At 51.5% G+C, this 19,988-nt stretch overlaps 1 long non-coding RNA gene across 1 annotated transcript; it reads right to left on the bottom strand.

The window, feature by feature from the left end:
* Positions 1 to 5,678: 5,678 nt before the first annotated feature.
* LOC123353474 lies at positions 5,679 to 11,747 on the bottom strand. The gene is made up of 4 exons (XR_006574508.1): positions 10,939 to 11,747; positions 10,605 to 10,810; positions 6,947 to 7,072; positions 5,679 to 5,732 (listed from the first exon to the last, which is right to left on the bottom strand). It is a non-coding gene; the product is annotated as an uncharacterized LOC123353474 (long non-coding RNA).
* Positions 11,748 to 19,988: the final 8,241 nt, after the last annotated feature.

Here is a 19,988-nt window from a genome sequence, read left to right as displayed (position 1 = left end):
CATTTAGCCATGCAAGCAATATGGTAGTGTGCCTCAGTTTCCCTTTTAACACAGCACATTAGGTCTGGAATGTCTTTTCTCCTATGAAAAGTTCCAAGACTGTTTATAGGCACTAACAGTGAAACATTAGTATAACAAGGCCTTTTAACATAAAGTGGGTTCTTATGCATTACTTTTAACATGTTCAAGGGATTTACCATAAGATTAGGCAGATTGTACATTTTTACATTTCTTGGTAATAGCAACACATTAGTTACAAACATTACCATCAGCAATAACAACAAATTTATTGCAGGTGTTCATTTACCATTATGTTTGCTATGCCACACCTTTGGCTTAATACCATTGGGGTTTGGGCCTTTTAGGGTTACCCTGTGGCTTTCCTTTGCAAAATTAAGTTTGTTTTTTTTTCTCCTTGTCCTGAAGGATTAAACCCTGATTTCTTTTGTTTAACAGAATTTACTGGCTGATGGGGTGGGCTCTGTTTGCTAACAGCTATTAGGAAGTCTTTCTTCTCCCTGCCAGCCAAGTAATTTGCATCAACACAGACACTAGCTTTTAGATTTTTAGCTGCTACCCATTCCAAGGCTGGACTTTGTTTTACAGAGATATCACACAATTCCAAATAGTTTGAGGGTGAGAGTTCACTTGCTTTCCCCTGCATCCTCAAGCATTCAGCCATAAAACTGTTTTGCTTTGAAACACCAGTAACCAAATTTCTTTTTAAATCCTGAAGCACAGACTGGTTACTTACAGAATCAGCATGGAGACAGTCCTGTCCCAACACCATGGTCTTTCCAACAGGCTGGCCACACACAGCCACCTGGTTATATGGCTGCTCAACTTTCTTAACAGCTTTTACTCCATCTGAGACCTTCTCTAAGCTACCCACACTGGATCTCTCAAAAGGAAAGTCAGTGGATCCATTCACAACAGAAAATTTCTGGCTGTTAGGAAATGAAACTTTTTTGATTAAATTACCTTCACACCCTTCAGTCGCAGTAAACTGCTTGCACAGGCTACCATGAGGATTCCTTTCCCTAGGAGCTTCTCTAAGCAGCAATTCACCCCTCTCAGAAATTCTGCCCTTCCCCTCTTCACCTAGGGCTTGCTCTAAAGGAACACTTCCCTGAGCAACCACAGATGCTTTCTGGGTCTCACTTACATTCAGAATCACCTTAGGCCCAACAGGCGGATTTCTACACAATCCCCTTTTAGGCACACCTACAGACTTTCTAGATAACAGGTTAGAAGCAGTCTCCTTCCCTTGGCCATGAACAAGTTCAGGAATCTTTTCCTTCTTGCTATAAGTTGTTAAACTGTTAGTAGGTAACACCATTAAATCACCTTCATGCTCTCCTTGTGCCCTGGCTAGGGTATTACCCTGATCAGACAGAGCTGCTACACCCTTTTCCAACCACACATCAGCAACTGGCAAACTACAAGCACCAGAATTGTCTGTTCTCTGGGATTTTGCTAAGACACTAACTGGATGCAACCTAGTTACAGTGCCATTCTCCCCAGCAGACACAAACTCAGGACCATTCCCTTCCTGGGCTTTAGCTGTATCTACAACCGACTCCGAGACAACTGAATCACCCTCAACCATCACAGGCTGGAAGGCCCCTTCTGTCTGCTTCACAGACACAGAATAGCCGGAGACACATTCTCCTTTACCAGACACACAGCTTGGGATTTCACTTCCCTTGTCCCAGCACACAGGGCTGTTCACAGACAACTGCTTGGAGACTGGGGTAGCTTCCTTCATAGGCAAGTCAATACCCCCGACCGACATAGGCACATTCCCTCCACTGTCACATTTCTCCACACAGGAAACAGGTAAGGGACAGGGACACTCATCTTCCACTATCCCTCCCTTCCCAAACTGCTGATTAGACAAAGCCATTAGCTCACAAGGCTGCCTAGGCCCCTCCAAACTTTCCCTACCAGGCACATTGCCTCTTCCAACAGATAAGCTGCTGCTCTTTTCACTACACTGAGCTACTTTTAGCAAATCACAGTTACCCATTTCAGGTTTACTTCTACAAGCTGCACTAGCCACCAATCCATTACCCATTACAAATTTACCCTTTCCTTCCTCAGTTAGGGCTTTAACCTGACCATCTACTTTAATCTGCTTCTGAGAAATATTCTCCTCACCAATGAGATTTTTCTGCTCCTGATCTAATTCCAGATTCACTTCTGAGACATTAGACAGACATTCAGAAACTTCATTCACAGACAAACAGCTATTTCCCACCAGGTTAGAATCCCCCTCTGCATCGCCATAGCAAAACTGGTTAAACACAGAAAACTGCCCAGAGTAATACCACATATCCACACAGTTATAAACTGGATTTTCAAGAGGATACAGTTTCTGCTGTTCTTCCCTTGCTTTTTTGACTTGGAGCTGGAGTCTAGCAGTTTCTTGTTGCATCTTCTGGGTCTCCTGTTCCAGCTCCTGTTGCCTCTGTTGAGCTTTCTCCTCAGCAGCCAGTAATTCCAGACGCCCCTTACGAGCTTTTTCTTCTCTCTCATCAGCCTCCTTCTTTCTTTTAGCAGCTTCTTTCTCTCTTTCAGCAGCTTCTTTCTCTCTTTCAGCAGCTTCTCTTTCGAATTCAGCTATTTTTTGCCTTTCCAGCAATCGAAGATCTGCTAGTTTCTGTTCATGCTCCAGTTGCAGTTTATTTGCTGCCTTATTTATTCTAATTGTTTCTGCATTTTCTGTAGCATCAGGTAAGGGCCGTGCTCCTGCCTCCTGATCACTGGCCGTTAACAGATCTCTCATTTCTTGATTTGTAGCTTTCTTTCTAAAGCTTATCCCCTTTCCTGAACACAAATCTTCCAGGGCTTTTTTGTCAAGACCCTCATATGCTCTTTGCTCATCCATTGCAACTGCTCCTTAACCAACCAAACTCTCAATACCAAAATTCCAATTTGGATAGCGTGGGGTTCTGACCCAAAGCTTAATTGACCTGGTTCTGTGGATCCTGCCGACTACGCCACTGTGACGGTGCTGCCCGTGGGAGCCAGCTGAGGTCACTCAATCAGGGTGAACTGCAAACCAAACAGGGCAGACAAACCCCAAATGCTGGTGGTTATTCCAATACTTAGATTTACCAACCAGCACAAAACAGCTTCTACAGTACCGCACTGGTCACTTAGAAGTCCAAACCATGCAGTTCCCTTAAAGTGCCCAGCCTCAGGCCTCCGTCCAGACACACCTGTCAGATATGATGATGATTCCTAAGAATCTTACTTCATCATATAAAAGAAAAGGTTCTTCCAATCCCAAAGGATCAGCCACATACCCAGGTCCAATTATAACTTAGATCTTACCCAAAATACACGCTATAGCCAATTCTTATTAACTAAGCTAAAATTTATTAAAAAAGAAAAGAGAGAGTGTGTTGGTTAAAAGATTAATCTACAGACAGACTTGAATTCAATTCTTGAGATTCAGATACACAGCAGAGATAAGCTTGTAGTTGCCAAAAGTCCTTTTAGAAATAGTCCAGAGGTTATAGTCCAAGTTCCATATTCGGGGTGGCTCCAGTCAATGACTGGTGATCTCAATCCTTATGGCTTAAGGTTTCCCCCTCTTGAAACCCAAAGCAGATCTGAGATGAAGAAGGATCGTGTCCCAGGTTCTTATACATTTCCAGCAGCCTTTCGGCCTGAGAAAACAATAGGCTTAACTCCTTCTCCCAAACATCCTGGCAATTAGCACAGAGTAATTTATCCATTAAACAGTTCAGATACAGGTTAGCACAACCTTCAAAGAGACACATAGACAATAATACTATTTCACTCAAGTATCATCATAAATGTTAATATTCCTCTTTTGATCTTTGAATTAAAACTATAGCAATAGACAAGACTTGTTTGCTTGCATCACAAGACCTGAGCAAACATTTCCCCTTCTACCTCTAACAATGCAGACTTGCATTTCAAAGCTCTAGTCATTTACATATCTTCCTAACCCGTCCTCAAGGTTCACCCATGGGTCAGGTCAGTCTATGAGTTAATTAACTCTTTCTGGCCCTGTCATCTTTCAATGAGATATTATATCACAGTCATAACGTCACACTCCCCTCTCACTTCACAACGCTGGTGGTGAGAGATGTCTGCCGCGGGGGGAGCTGGGAGCTTCCGGGGGGCGACCAGCCCCATTCATCTCAGCCAGGCTACTTCTGATGCCCGAGGACACTTTAAATGTTGATGCTGCTGGTTGGGATGTGTCAGAGGAGACAGCGGCTCATAGGACGTTCTGCGCAATCTTCAGGGAGTGACAGCCCATATTGGTGCCACTTATATTGATGGCTTTTAAGAAAACACTCCCACTTCTTCCCTTGCTCAAAGCAGAGTGGGGCTGGCAAGCCATCTTCCTCATAGTGTGGCCTTGCAGCAGTGGGGAAATGGGAGACTCCCCATCTCCTGTGTTTGCATTGTCTCCTAGTGTGACAGGTCCCCTGGGACTGCTCTGTCCCCTTAACTCGCCAGCCTGGGCTGTCTGTCACGATGCTTGACTAGTGACAGCAGCAAACCTCACTCAGCCACCAGCAAGCAAGATACACCCAGGTAAGTTATATGAATGCTGTGCAAGCCACTCATGAACTACACAGAGGGAAACACCAACAAATACCCCCCCTCTTCCACCCCAGAAATGTACCATCGTACACAGCTAAGACCTTCTCAGTAATTAGTTCACCGCTTCACCAAAGGACAGTGGACATGCACCATCTAATATAATCTGAGCCGATTCCTCAACCACTTTAGATAAACTCACTGGTAAGGATAAAACATTCAGATAAGTTTATCAGCTACAGAAAGATAGACTTTAAGTGATTATAAGTGGTAGGCATACAGGACAAAGGTGATACCAAAAGAAGTAAAAGTAAAATTGCAGTCTGAATTGTAAACTTTATCAGACTAAGCAAGATTTGAATCAAACAGCTTTTCTCACCCCACTGGATGCTGCAGTCATGTTACAGTTCTTAACACACAGGCTGAATTTCCTTCTCAGCCTGGGACCAGTCTCTTTAGTTCGACGTCTTTGTCTTTCCAGCATTCCTGTTGCTGGTCAGTAGCTCACGAAGATCTCTTAATGCCTGTTTGGGTCACCTCCTTTGTTGTCACTGGCGAGCTCACAAACTCACAATATATTTCAATAACAACAATATAGCAAAATCTCATAACTTCGTACTAAATAACGATCTACATCATTTCACAGAACAATGAATTTCAGCAGATCATGACCTTCCATATGGTACCTCATAGGGAATGCCTTGTATGGAATATCATAAACATATACAATTGAAGACTATGGGGGTTACGGTGTGCTACTTTGAGATACAGTGCATCACACCTAGCTTCTTGGAGAAAGAAAGGGGTTTTGGCTGCATCCCCGTTGGGGTCCGCAACGGTGGGGCTTGGCCCTGGGTTTCCTGCCTCGGTTCCTCCATCTCAGGGAACGAATCACAAATGCCGCTCGCTCAGGCTGGAACCGGTGTGGGGGGGGATCCCAGGTTGCCATGGCCACCCAGGGCTGGGATTCTCCAGCCCCATCTCAGCTTCCTGCTGCTGTTCCCCCCCACCCAGAGCCCTGATCCACACTCCCGCCAGCCCTCACTTCTGAAGGAGCTGTGAGTGGGAAGCTGAATTGTTACCATTGGTTCTGAGCACAGATTGCTCAGTCTGCATCTGCTCCAGCTCCTTGGACATCTCTGCGTCTAGAAAGAGGGGCAGACATCAGCAGTCATTTATATGGTTTGGGGGACTCGGAGTAGGGATGGGTTTTCAGTTTGGAGTCATGGCCCAGGGAGGAATGCTGCATTTCTATTTCCCAGCTTCCCACTGCTCACTTGTGTCTGGGGGAGACAATCTCAGTCCTCTCTGAGCCACCCCCACCCTGGAGCAGTCTGGCCAATTGTTTAAGAAAAACATGAGACTGGCTTAAAAATCATGAGCTTTGTAAAAAATGATACATTTTGTATCCTTTTTCTTTGCCTTCTGGTTCCTGAGCGGTCACACCACTTTCTCAGGCTTTTCTTTGCAACTAGAAATTGTCTCAAATTTTTCAAATGAAAGCTGAGTCTCACCTAATCACATGACTCCAGGAACTGAGGCTTTAATTCAACCACCTAGAGTTGGCAACGCTGCAGCTGTGAGTAATCTCCCATCAGCAAGATTTGAATATCTGACCCCTGCAGCAAAGACCTCTAATCACCTGAGCTAAAGGAGCAACTTTGTTAGCTGGCAGCAGTAGCTGGACTGTCATCCAATATGGAGCAGCTGCCAGAGCGGGTCCCAACGCACACTGTACTAGCTTGTTGCACATGGGGATACATTCAAGCATCACACCCCAGGGTGTCCCTGCTCAGAGTGTAGGCCTCACTGCACCCCTTTCACCAAGGCCCTGCCCCGCCTCTTCCCACCCCCATCCCACCCCTTCCCGCCCCCACTCCTCCCCCTTCCCACCCCAGTGCCTCCTGCAGGCCACTGAACAGCTGATTGTGGCAAGCAGGAAGAGCTGGGAGGGAGGGAAAGGAGCTGATTGGCTGGCTGCTGGCAGGCGCTGAGCACCCGCTATTTTTTTTCCATGGATGCTCCAGCCCCAGATCACCCACGGAGTTGGTGCCTATTGGCCCCATTGCTGTGAGCTGGAGGTCGGGTGGCCTGACTTAATGAGCCTTGTCTTACAATTAGGAGTACTAAGGCACAGCAAAGTGCATTATGGGGAATTATACCCCAACCCGTGCAGCACCCCACGCTGCCCATTGACAGAGACACGGCTCGGGCTGGCAGGGACATGTGGGGTGATATCTTGGCCTCACTGAAGCCAATGAGAGTTTGACCATTGACAATGGAGCCAGGATTGCACCCCTGGGCTTTTCCACTGGGCCTGACCTCTGTCATGGTCCTAAACTCTATCCGGGATACTTACATTATGCAATCGCCACGGCGAGGAGCACGGCCCACAGCACGAACGACACGGCATGCAGGGCATTAAGGGTCAATATGGACTTTGCCGCCCCCTTCGGGCCCCTAGGAAACTGCAGCCAGGCACTCCCTGGATGGGAGCAGCAGAGACGGGGCGGTTAGAACACAAATCCCTGCCCCAGGGGGACGGCACTAGGGAAATCAGCAGTCACTGTTGTTAGCCTTCAGTAACTCATACGGCTGGATGGGCCTCTGGGGTCAGGCACCTCTGGGCTCCACAGGGCCATTCACACCCAGAGGGCGGGAGGAACATCAAGTAGGAATTGGAACATGATTTTGTGTATTTCCAGCTATCATCCCCGTTCTATCTAATCTCCCTGTCTCTGGGTGTTTCTCTCTCCCTCCTTGCCCTTGTCTCCTCTGTCCCCTTTGACTAGCTTCCACCGTCAGGATCCAGCTCCATGGCTCCGGTCTCTGTGTACATCTCCCGCCCTGTCCCATCCCCTGCTCGACCTATGATCCCTTCTTGATGGCTGCCTGTACCCCAGCCCTGGCCTCCTCTCCCAGTGCCCTGAGCTTCCCCGGCACTGTCCCCCAAGAATCCTCCCCATCGTGCCAAAGACTCATGGGCCATGAAGACCCCCAGCCAGGGAGGCTGCCCCCAGATCTGTGCTGCTCCCCTCTGCTGCAGCCTCCTATAGGCAGGGACCAGTCGTTGGCTCAGAAGGTTGTACCCTGCACAGTGCCCTGTGCACCTCAGCCACCCCACAGCCTCAGCCCCCTGTGCTCCTGTCATCGGGGGGGAGGGGGGGGGAAGAAGATGTGTCTCCAACCCCTCGACATCAGCCCCATCCCACACATCACCCCCCTTCGCTTCCCAGGAATGAAAATAAAAACGAGGAAGAAAAGAACCGAAAATCCGCTGCAAATGCAGAATTGTTTGTACCCAGGAAGCACACGACATCTTCCCATTGCACAACCCAGGGTCGTGATGCCTGGTCAGCAGGACTCCGGAGCTGAAACGCATCGGCCAGGACATGTACCTCTGGGCCTAGGAAAGGCACTGGGGACAAGGCTGCTGACAGCACGACCTGGGATGTGTATGAGAGCTCTGCATGGGACTATTTTTTTAATCCCGCTCTAGTCCTGCTCTGCAATACGCAGGCCCACCCGCTCCCACATTTCTTCTTGCCTTTTTATCCCACTCCCACCCGTGAAAACCTTAGATCCCTCAAATCCCACAAGAGACACAGATCCCCCCATGCTAATAAAAATACAAACAAAAAAACCCACTCGTTTTTATATATATAAATGCAGTTCAGGATTTGGCTACACTTGCGATTTAGAGTGCATTAAAGCAGCCCCGGGTACCCTAGCTCACTACCCGTCCACACTGGCAAGGCACGTAGAGCACTCTGACTCCGCAGCTAGAGCATTCCTGGTACTCCACCTCGGCGAGTGGAATAACGTTTGCTGCGCCTTGGCTACAACACCCAGGCGTCAGTGTGAACTAGGTATTGCATTACTGCGCTCTGATTGGCCTCTGGAAATGTCCCATAATCCCCTTATTCAAGTGGCCACTTTTGTCATTGTTTTGAATCACTGAAGGAATGCGGAAATGCCCTTTCAAAGTTCCATTTCTGACAGCCGGCTGCTTATCTGCTCTGAGACAAAGCAACCATCACTGTGGAATGCTGTGTGAGAGAGAGGTGGCGGGGAAGGGGGATCTGCTGCTGTCTGAACTTACAAGATAGCATGCTGACATGCTCTCAGCTCCCCCAAAACCCACTCTCTCTCCCCCCACATACACACAACACACTCCCTGTCACACTCCACCCCACCCCCACCCCCCATTTGAAAAGCACATTGCTGTCACTTGCATGCTGGGATAGCTACCCATAATGCACTGCTCCCAATGCCACTGCAAGTGCTGCAAATGTGGCCACGCCGGTGCACTTGAAGCTGTCAGTGTGGACAGACTGCGGCGCTTTCCCTACTGCGCTCTCCGAAGGCTGGTTTAACTCAAAGCGATCTACATCTGCAAGTGTAGCCATGCCCTGAGATACAATTTTTAGCACTAAAAGAATAAAACAAATCTTGCTGAAACCATGTAAAATATATTTTAACTCCTGTTATAACAGACATCAAATCTCTTTCTAGCCTTCGCTTAAATATCACTTAAGAACCTTTAGTTAAAAAATCCATCTTGCTTTCCATCGCTGCCATTCTATTCATTGCAAACTGACGAGAGATTTCATGTTTTCCCACAAATTCCCGCAGGCTGTATTTTTTGCCCACCCAATCCCACCCGCAGCACAGTATGTTTTACCCATTCTGCTACTATGGCAGCAGTTCCTGAGGGATCCCAGTCCCTCTGCAGGGCTCTAATATGTATAACGGGCTCCATTGCCCAGAAACTTGCCCATTGCGGGTGAGTCTTGCCCGCATGCTCAGGGTTTAACTGATCGCCATATTTGGGGTTGGGAAGGAATTTTCTTCTGGGGCAGATTGGCGGAGGCCCTGGAGGTTTTTCGCCTTCCTCTGCAGCATGGGGCATGGGTCACTTGCTGGAAGATTCTCTGTAGCCTGAGGTCTTCAAACCACAATTTGAGGACTTCAATAACTCAGACATAGGTTAGGGGGTTGTTACAGGAGTGGGTGGGTGAGATTCTGTGGCCTGCATTGTGCAGGAGGTCAGACTAGATGATCATAATGGTCCCTTCTGATCTTAAAGTCTATGAGTCTATAAACTTGTGCATCAGCAGCAATAGTGCTGAGTGCACGGTGGGTGCAAAAGCTTCTCTCTCTCCTTAGCCACCCCCACCTTCCTTCTCTTTCCAACACACCCTATATCTCTACCTAATTTTTTTCCTTTCATTAAAATTAAATCACACAAACCCTTGTAATTTTTGGGGGGGAGATTCAGTGCCCCATGGAATTGGCGGGGCAGGGCAGGAAGCATGTTAGGAAAAGAAAGGAATGAATCAGGCTGAGAGAGGAGACAAACCCTGAAAAACAGCTCCCCCCGACACCTGTAGCTGTGCTCACCCCAGTCAACCCCTGCAGCCAGACAGCCAGACTGGAAGGTGATTAGACTGAACTCTTGGACACTCTGTTTACCTTCCCCAGACCTGAAGACGAGCTCAGTGAAGCTCAAAAGCTTGTCCCTTGCACCAAGAGAAGTTGGTCCAAGAACAGGGATAGGGTTGTCACCCGCCTTGTCTTTCACACATCCTGGGACCAATACAGTTACAAGACTAGCTCTCTATCTCTTTATCTGTCTATCTACTTTTAGATCCCTCGTTGCTACACTACCCAAGCACCAAACACAAACATGTGACAAAATGCTGCTGAATCAAGTTGGGAAGTCTCAGCCTGGTTCTGTCCAGCGCCCTCTGACTGCAATGTCTGAAAAGCCACATGCCAGAGTAGAAACCTGCTCAGTTCCCACCCCATCCCCTTCCAGAGAACAGGATCCCTTTCTCGGCTGAGCACCGCACAGCTCCGTATGTCGGGCCCAATTCCGCAGAGCTCACTCAAACCACCCAGCCCTTGGTTTCAGTGGTGTGTGAGGTCTGCAGGATCGGGGCTTGTTATTAAGGAGCCAGCTGATTGGGAGGATGTGATGGTGGGATCGTCCACTATTGCAGCCTGGGTGTTACCTGCTCTTCCAGATGCTATTTCTCCCTCTTGTTCCTTGAGCTCCACTTGATCACACTCTTCACACTTCCGGTAAATGCGGTCTAAAGCCACCGCTCTGAGCTTCTCCTGTGACAGATTTTCATTACCAATCTGCCTCGGCCCACTGTTGATCAGGCTGGGACCACAAGATCTTTTTCGGGAGGAGATGATGAGGCACTGCAAGTGTCTGAATTTTAAAGCTTTATTAATAAAAATAATAAAACAACAGCAGAGAGTGCTGGGGCTGTTCCCATATCATGCAGGGGAAGAAAGAAAGCATTCGTGCCCCAATCCCTAACCCACGTTCATACTCACACGCACAATCCTAGACTGGCCAGGCCTGGGTGTAATGCCAGAAGAAAACAGGGGAAGGTGGACGGGAGTGCTGTCCTGGGCCCAGCTCATCCAAGGGTCTGCTGTGCTCTCCAAATTGCTCCAGCTCTCAGGAGGGTTTAAGTCCTGGGCTCCTTTGGGGGTGTTCCATTCCGTGAGCTCTCTTTCTGGTGCTCTTTGTGCCAGTCCAAACCGCTTTCTCTGGTTTCTTTCCCTTTCCCAAAACATCCCAGCTTCAGGGACACCTGGCTTGGTTCCCCCTTTTGTCGTCTTGTCTGTGTTTTCAGACTCTGCAGCCCTGGGCTTTGTTATCTTCTCCGCTGGCCTCGCTGTCCTGCAGGTGCAGGTCTGCGTAGTTGGATATTTCTCTCACGGCCGCTCAGGCAACTTTCAAGCCCCCCACCCCGTCTTTCTCTGCTGACAGCCAGCGCTTGCTGTGAGCTCTGGCCTTGGGTGGGGGCCAGCATCTTTTCTTCAACCTGAGACTGAGTGAGCTGAAATGTAGAGTTAACCCATTCCTTGCTCTTGTCTTCTCCCCCCCCCCCCTCAGCCTCTCATACCTGCAAAGGAAACGTTCACTCCCCACTCACACACCTTTGACCCTCCCCAAAATGCTTTGTGACGCTTGCAACAGCGTTAGCAATATACAGTGATGATCTGCCTTCCCAGAGAACTCCCTGAGGGAGGGGGCCATTGGGTTGTGACACTCCCTCTCCCGAGTCTGCGCCGGTGGGTTGCATATCTGCTGAGCCTCCAAGCAGCTTTCCTTGAAAAGGAAACACATGTACTAAGTCACCCTTCCTCTCTTCAGAACTGCAGAGAACCATGTCCCTGTCACGTTTCCCCCAGCGGCTGGGAACTTTCGTACAATCACCGCTCCTGGAAAAATGTGAGGGAGTACAGCTCCCTTCCCCCCACAGTGACTCAGTGCCTATTTTGCTTCGGGTTAATGGTTAACAGAGACCAGGAACTCAGCACAATAAATATTAACCAGGGGGAAGGAACACAAGCCAAACTAGTGAATGATCAGGTTAAGGAATAGTTCGATAAGTTAGATGTATTCAAGATGCCAGGGCCCAGTGCAATTCATCCTACTTAAGGAACTAGCTGCTGAAGCAATCTCACAACCATTAGCAAAGGAATGGTCTCTGTTGCTTCCTGATTGCGTATTTCTGGTTCCAAATGAGGTGTGTGGTTAACCGCTCTGAGGTTCTGCTGAAAACAAGAATGAGTTGATCATCAAACAGAGATTCCCATAATCGAGAGTGAGAATATTGGAAACAAATGGTCACTGTCACGCTGTCTGGAGCTGCCCACAACCCTGAGTGCCAACCTCAGGGCAGAGACGTCAAACTGGTGCTATGTTGTTCTATGATTAGCTTTCACTTACCCAGTAACAAGGGTGAATTCCTGAAGCACTATAGCAGTCTTATTGTGGAGTCACAGTCCCTGGGGGCATTCCAGTCTACCTTGCCAGGCAAGCTGGACCTTAGATCACACACCAAAGACAACGCTTGTAGCCAATCCTGTAATAAACTAACTAAAAGTTTATTAACTAGGCAAATGAAACAAGAGAGTGAAAGCAGGCAGCCTGTGTATGCAAATGAGTAACACTCTGTGGGTCCAAAAGGGGACAGATTTGTCTTTTAGGGCTAACCCAGGTTGACCCAGGGGATCTCAGCTCCTGTTTCCCAGCACCAGCCCTGTGAGATGCCAAACAGCAAAAAGAGCGAGAGAGAGAGAGAGAGAGAGAGAGATGAGAAAGTTTCTTGTCATCTAGTTTTATTTCCTTCTTCCACAATTCAAGCTGATGGGTCGAGCCCTTTTGCAGAAGCCTCTCCATGGGTGCGATGGGGTCATTAGCAAAGCCTTTGTGTTGTGATGTCCCGCAATGGCCCATTTGGATTCAATTGTCCTTCCTGATGGGCAGGAGGTGACACCTTCTGTAAGGATTCAGCATTTTACATTAGGTGAAGCTTTTTCCCTGGTTGGTGAGTTATTCAGAACAATCATTTTACAGTTACGGGGCAAACATGTAATATGACCTTGTAGCATGGCATAGGGACAGAAATAGGATTAATACATGCAGCAACTTACAAACACTTAAAGGTAATAATTGGAGATATACCAATCTCTGAGAGATGGAAGGGACCTTGAAAGGTCATTGAGTCCAGCCCCCTGACTTAACTAGCAAGACCAATTTTTGCCCGAGATCCCTAAGTGGCCTCCTCAAGGATTGAACTCACAGCCTTGGGTTTAGGGGGGGGTCAATGCTCAAGCCACTGAGCTATCCTTTGTGAATTTAATAAATTCTAAACACTAACACATTGTCATAAGTCCAGTACCCATCTTAACCCTGCTAACACACAGGCAAGTGGGACTGGTTGTCAGCAATGAATTTGTCAGTGCTCGGCTGAGGCCTAAAGCCCTGGCAGAGCTGACATCTGGTTTGCCAGCGTCACAGTCACATATAGAGAACAAAATCCTAACACAGTTTCTAGAGCCTAAGCTTCACTACCAAGCCATTCCCCTGTCTCCTACAAGATAGCTTAGCCCAGCCTGTAAATAGGTGCCCCTTGTGAACCATCCAGTCCTTCATTCACACATGACAAACTCAAGTGAGATAAGTATCCCCCCACCGAGTATCTCCCCCTCCCCCGCCCCATACCTGGAGTAGGTGGATTACCATTTGGTGACTTGCCTTAAAGCACAGACCTAGAGATGATAATTGCCAGGATCTGTACACACCTGTTCTCCTATTTTGCATACAGACATCTCAATGATTATGGTGACCAGTGTGAGACAGTCTTTCATTAGCGCCCTCATGTGGATGCTTCGATGGACTTGTATGTCCAAGGGGATCCCTGTATCTCTGAGATGCCCCTGTGCCCTCGACCAGTTGCCATCAGGGACCAGCAGGGACTTGGGTCACCGATAGATTTCTGGTTTACGTGGCAACCTGCCAGGAAGATTTTTTCCCCCTTTCCCTATCTCGCTGTGCATAGGCTGTGAGCAGAACACCCTGTGCAGGGGCAGGGGGCCTCAGCCCAATGCTGGGCCCTAAGCAGAGCTGAGGGGTCAGTGGGGGGTTGTGCTGGGTCCTGCCTGGTGTGAGAGATCAGGGAGGGGCTTTAGTTGGCAGCTTTGGGCTTGACCACCCTACCCGGGGGGGGGCGGGAGGGGAAGAACTTGGCCTTGTGGTGGGCCCAGGGAGGGAGGGGGAGGCGCTTGGTCTTGTGGTGAGACCTGTCCGGGTGGGAGAGGATCGGGGTGGAGGGATCATAATGGGCCCTACCCAGAGGGGAGAGGATCGGGGGGGAAGGGGCCCTGCCTAAGAGGGAGGGGATCATGGTGGGCCCTGCCCAGGGTGGGGGAGAGAATCATGGTGAGACCTGTCCGGGGTGGGGAAGAGGATCGGGGTCAGGGGAGAGGATCGTGGTGGGCCCTGCCCAGGAGGGAGGGGATTGTGGTGGGCCCTGCCTGGGGGGGGGAGAGGATCGGGGAGGGGGAGAGGATCGTGGTGGGCCCTGCCCAGGAGGGAGGGGATTGTGGTGGGCCCTGCGTGAGGGGGGGGAGAGGATCGGGGAGGGGGAGAGGATCATGGTGGGCCCTGCCCAAGAGGGAGGGGATTGTGGTGGGCCCTGCCTGGTGGGGGGGAGAGGATCGGGGAGGGGGAGAGGATCGTGGTGAGCCCTGCCCAGGGATGAGGGTGCTCTGGCCTGCGCCAGACGTTATTGACATCGGTGCGTGTGGCAGCTACCCTTCATCCAGGCTGAGAGACAGTCACTCAGAGAGTGGGGAGCTGCACTGTGCATCCCACTGGGGCATTAACTCTGAGCCCTGCGGGGGGGGGGGGGGGCTCTGCCAGCCCTCCCTGGCAGGGGGTTTGTGAGGTGGGGGCAGGAGGGTAAGAGCCCAGCATGCCTGCCCCTCCCCGCCCAAGACACCCAGGCTGCCGAGGTAAATATGGGGAGGGCCCCACTGCCAGCTCTGTGGGAGAAAAGGGACACTGCTGCTGCTGCTGCTCCTGGGGGTGGGAAAGGGGGGCCCATGACTCTGCCCCATCTCTCTGGGGCAGGAGGAGGGGGGTGTAGTAAAATGGTCTTGGCAGAATTGCCCAGAATATTATGGGATATGACCTTGCCCTAACTGCCTTGGATTGCTAGCTCAGCCTGTGCTATCCTGTGCCACTTACTGCCTGTTTTAGTCATGGGGAACCCCTCCCCTCCCCTCTTCCCCAACAACAACACTACAACCAGGGCCGGCTCCAGACCCCAGCGCGGCAAGCACGCGCGTGGGGCGGCCCTTTCCCGGGGGGGCGGCAGATTGGGCCGGCGGACCTGCCGCAGTCATGCCTGCGGGAGGTCCACCGGAGCCCCGGGAGGACCGGACCTCCCGCAGGCATGACTGCGGACGGTTCGCTGGTCCCGCGGCTCGGCTGGACCTCCCGCAGGCACGCCTGCGGCAGCTCAAGCGGAGCCGCCGGACCTGCGAACCGTCCGCAGCTGCGGGAGGTCCAGCCGAGCCGCGCGACCAGCGGACCCTCTGCAGTCATGCCCGCGGAAGGTCCTCTGCTCCCGCGGCTCCGGGGCGCCTCCCGCGCATGACTGCTTGGGGCGGCCAAAAAGGTAGAGCCACCCCTGACTACAACCCCCCCGCTGGAATTCACACACACACAGGTGACAACTGCCTCAGTTGCTTGGAGGGTGCTTGACCCCCCCACTCCACCCTTTCCCCCAAACCTCCACCCCCACCCACTCCTCTTCCCAGCCCAGCTCTGCCCCAGGGCCTGCCCCCACTCCACCTGTTCCCCCAAGCACGCAACCCTGCCCTGCCTCTTCCTGAACCCACCCCGCCCCCTCCCGCCTCTTCCCTCCGCTCTCCACCCACTCTACACCAGCGATAAACAGCTGATCACAGCGGGCAGGTAGCACTTGGATGGTGGGGGAGGCACTGATCCACGGGGCTTCCAGGGCCTGTACACGCACACTCTGTGAGGATGCAGTTAAGCGAAGCAGCGAGTTCCCAGCAGGCTCTCTTGAGCACTTATTTTCATTGCACTGAGCAGTCACTTTCCAACATTGGTGACGAGAAAAAACGTAAGACTGGAGAGTGATGGGAAAATTGAAGTTTCCTAAAGAAAGTGAGGCTCGGCATTATCTATGGAGAACCGGAGCCAGTAATTTCCTTGTAAATGAGATTATAAATATAAGACAAACAGAGTGATATTCCTCAGGGCTGCTTAAATAAAACCTACTCCCTCTTCAAGATTTTGTAGCACTCCCAGGAAGCAGGAGGTAAAACTTCAGAAGATCTGCAAGAGATCTGAACAGAGCAAGCACAGACACCACAGCCAAGCGTTACCATAGAACATTTCAAGTGTCATCACAGAGCGAGGAGCAAGGTGAAACCGTAGCTGTGTCTGTGGAAGAACTAAAAATATTAGCTGACTAGAATTCGGTTGGAAATGTCCTATGTGCTGCAGGGGAGACTAGTGACACCACAAACCAATGAGGGAATTCAAAGACGACGTCTGACAGAAGGGGATGTAACCTGGCCCAAAGCAACAGACTGAGCAACAGCAATGGAAGCAGCAGTTAAAAAACATACAAGCTTTTTACTTAGAATCAAAGTGACTCAGGCGCCTGAGAGGTGTTTCCGCATCAGTTTGTAAGTTTAACATGGCAGAATCTCAAGCCCTGGAGGGCAGGGCCGGATTTACACTTTATGTGCCCCTGGGCACTGCATCTTCAGCCCCCCACCCACCTGCCTACAACTGTCCTTCATGTTGCACACACAGTTTTAGAAAGTAAAGTGCCCCTAGAATGCCCAGTGCCCCTAGACATGTGCCTACAATGCCTATTTGGTAAGCACCAATGGTACGTCTACACAGCATACTAAGCCGGGACTCTGACTCAGGTTCAAGACCAAGCCCCGCTTCTGTCCACATAGAAGTTAGTTTGACTCAGGCCTGCACAGCCTGCTAGGGAGTGGGGTCACAGCCAAAGTCCCACTGTTACGGAAGTCAGAGCCCAAACTTTTTCCAGTGTGGATGCAGCTCAGCTCCATGTCACCAGACTCGGGTGTGGAGAGTCTGCCAACACTATCTAACAATCCCCAGGGACTGCGCTTCCCAGCCCTTCAATTCCAAAACTTGCCACTTGCTTCCCAGGAACCTTAGGTAACATGGGGATACTGATAATGGCCTCCTTTGTAAAGGACATTGAGACCTTCTGAGGAAATGAGCTACAGAAGAGGTAGGTAGTCCTTGGGTGCAGGTCCAACACAGGCTGGTCTGGCCCCTCTCCTCAACAAGGGGTCAGCTGCTGCTCTGGCGGTGAAAGGCTCTTGGTATCTCCTCAACCTCCAGGCCTTGTAATCAGGGGCGGCGAGTTATATGGGCCCGTGGGGCCCAGGCCCCACCAATAATCCAGGAGCTGGGCTCAGCCCCACCAATGTTTGGGCCCCAGGCCCTGTGCTGGGGGTCCCCGCGTTGCAACACCCGGCGCTCTCACTCACCGCAGCGGCAGCTCCCGGGAGGGGCCTCAGGAGCGACTGGACTCCCAGCCCATTGGCTGGGAACCCCAGCCAATGGGAGCTGCCGGGGGCGGTGCCGGAGCTGCCTGGCTGCGCCTCCACAGCAGGGAGGGGGAGCGAGCCACAGGCAGCGGCTGAGCCCTGGGCATTGTGAGCAGCAGACAGACACAGAGGGTGAGCTGTGGGCAGCCAGACACACACACACAGCCGGGAGGGGTGGGGAGGTTGGTGGGGAGAAACAGACACAGCCAGGGGGTTGGGGGTTGTGGGACAGACACACACAGTGGGGGGCAGCCAGACAGACAGACACAGCCGGGGGTTGTGGGACAGACAGACACAAGGACACAGCCAGGGGAGGGGGGGGGTTGGTGGGGACAAACACACACAGCTTGGGGGTTGTGGGACAGACACACACAGCAGGGGGCAGACAGACAGACAGACACAGCCGGGGGGGTGGGGGGGTTGGTGGGGAGAAACAGACACAGCCTGGGGGTTGTGGGACAGACACACACAGCAGGGAGCAGACAGACAGACAGACACAGCCGGGGGGGGGGTTGGTGGGGACAAACAGACACAGCCAGGGGGTTGGGGGTTGTGGGACAGACAGACACAGTGGGGGGCAGACAGACAGACAGACACAGCCGGGGGTTGTGGGACAGACAGACACAAGGACACAGCCAGGGGGTTGTGGGACAGACACACAGCGGGGGGGAAGGGGGACAGACACACACAGCCGGGGGTGGTGGGGGCAGCCAGACACACACAGCCGGGGGTTGTGGGACAGACCGACACAGGGACACAGCCAGGGGGTTGTGGGACAGACAGATGGAGCCGTGGGTGGGGAAAGGAGCAGCAATGGGCACCCCGGAGCTGGTATAAAATACACAGGATGGGGGGGGGCTTCCTGAGGGGACTATAGCAACACCCCTCCCCCAGCAGAGCAGACCCAGGTTGCAGCTGGCTCCGCCCATCACAGCCCCCTGCCCCACAGAGACCCACACAACCCTCTGCCCCCTCGAGAGACTCCCAATGACCCCTGTGCCCCTGTCACTCCTCTCCAAAGAGCCCTCCCCTTTGTGCCAGCCCACTCCCCTCCCCCACTGCCTCCCCTCCTCCAAAGCTCCCTACAATCTCCCCCTTTGCCTTCCGCCCCCCAGCCCAGCCCATTCCATTGGCCGGGAGGCTCCCAGTCCAGTAGCTAGCAGGGCCCATGGGAGCTGCACCTGAGGCAGGGTGCCTGCCTGCAGATGCCGACCTGCCTGGCTGTGCCTCCACAGCACAGGGAGGGGGAGCCACAGGTGAGCAAGCCCTGGTCATCATCATCATCACAGGCCCAGTAATTCTCTGGATATTTAATTTCACTGAGGCAAAATGTGTGCAATTTTATGGGTTGAATGATTGAATGACATAATACCCACCTGCCTGCATTGTCCGTCACTAAGTCCAGTAATTTTGTCAAGTGTTTGTTGCACAACATGGTGGTGCCTACCCCTACCTTGTGCTTCAGGGGGTGATGGGGTCAGGGCAGCCTGTTATAGAACTACCTGATTAGTAATTGGATATGTTGGCTGGCATCTTTTTTAGTAATTGGATATGTTTGCTCCCCCTGATGTTAGAACCTGGCTACACCACTGGGGAGGGGAGCTTCCTAGACCTGTGCAGCTGGGGCTTAGGTGAATTTTGTGATACTGTGCCCCTTCCCAGCTACCACCCTGCAGTCCCCACTCCTGCACCATGCTGGGCAAGGGGCAGCCCCATCCCCAGTGAGGCTATGGTGAGGGGTGGCAGCAGGGGATGCCATACGTGATGGCAACCTCCCCCCTCGGTACCCACCATAGGGGAGCCGAGTGGGCTTTCTGGACCTGAGAGGGACCCTAGGAGCATGTGCAGTGAACTGCGGGGGAGAGGAGGGGTCCCTCCCCTGGAGCTTGCTGCTGCCAGGGAGGGTGGAGGGGAGTCCTCTTTGGCCCTAGCCCTGGGGCAGCCTGTCTGCACCCCAAGTTCCTTATCCCCAGCCCTGCCCCAGAGTCCTCACCTGACCGGAAAAACACGCAACTTAAATTTGGTGGTCAGTTTAGAGTATCATAGAATATCAGGGTTGGAAGGGGCCTCAGGAGGTCATAAGGTCCAACCTCATGCTCAAAGCAGGACCAATTCCCAACTAAATCATCCCAGCCAGGGCTTTGTCAAGCCGGGCCTTAAAAACCTCTAAGGAAGGAGATTCCACCACCTCCCTAGGTAACCCATTCCAGTGTTTCACCACCCTCCTAGTGAAAAAGTTTCTCTTAATATCCAACCTAAACCTCCCCCACTGCAACTTGAGATCATTACTCCTTGTTCTGTCCTCTGCTACCACTGAGAACAGTCTAGATCCATCCTCTTTGTAACCCCCTATCAGGTAGTTGAAAGCAGCTATCAAATCCTCCCTTATTCTTCTCTTCTGCAGACTAAACCATCCCAGTTCCCTCAGCCTCTCCTCAGAAGTCATGTGCTCC

Source organism: Mauremys mutica, chromosome 20, assembly GCF_020497125.1.
Source record: "Mauremys mutica isolate MM-2020 ecotype Southern chromosome 20, ASM2049712v1, whole genome shotgun sequence".
Lineage (NCBI taxonomy): Eukaryota > Metazoa > Chordata > Testudines > Geoemydidae > Mauremys > Mauremys mutica.
The sequence above is the reverse complement of the archived record's forward strand: the minus strand, read 5'-3'. Positions and strand labels throughout refer to the sequence as shown.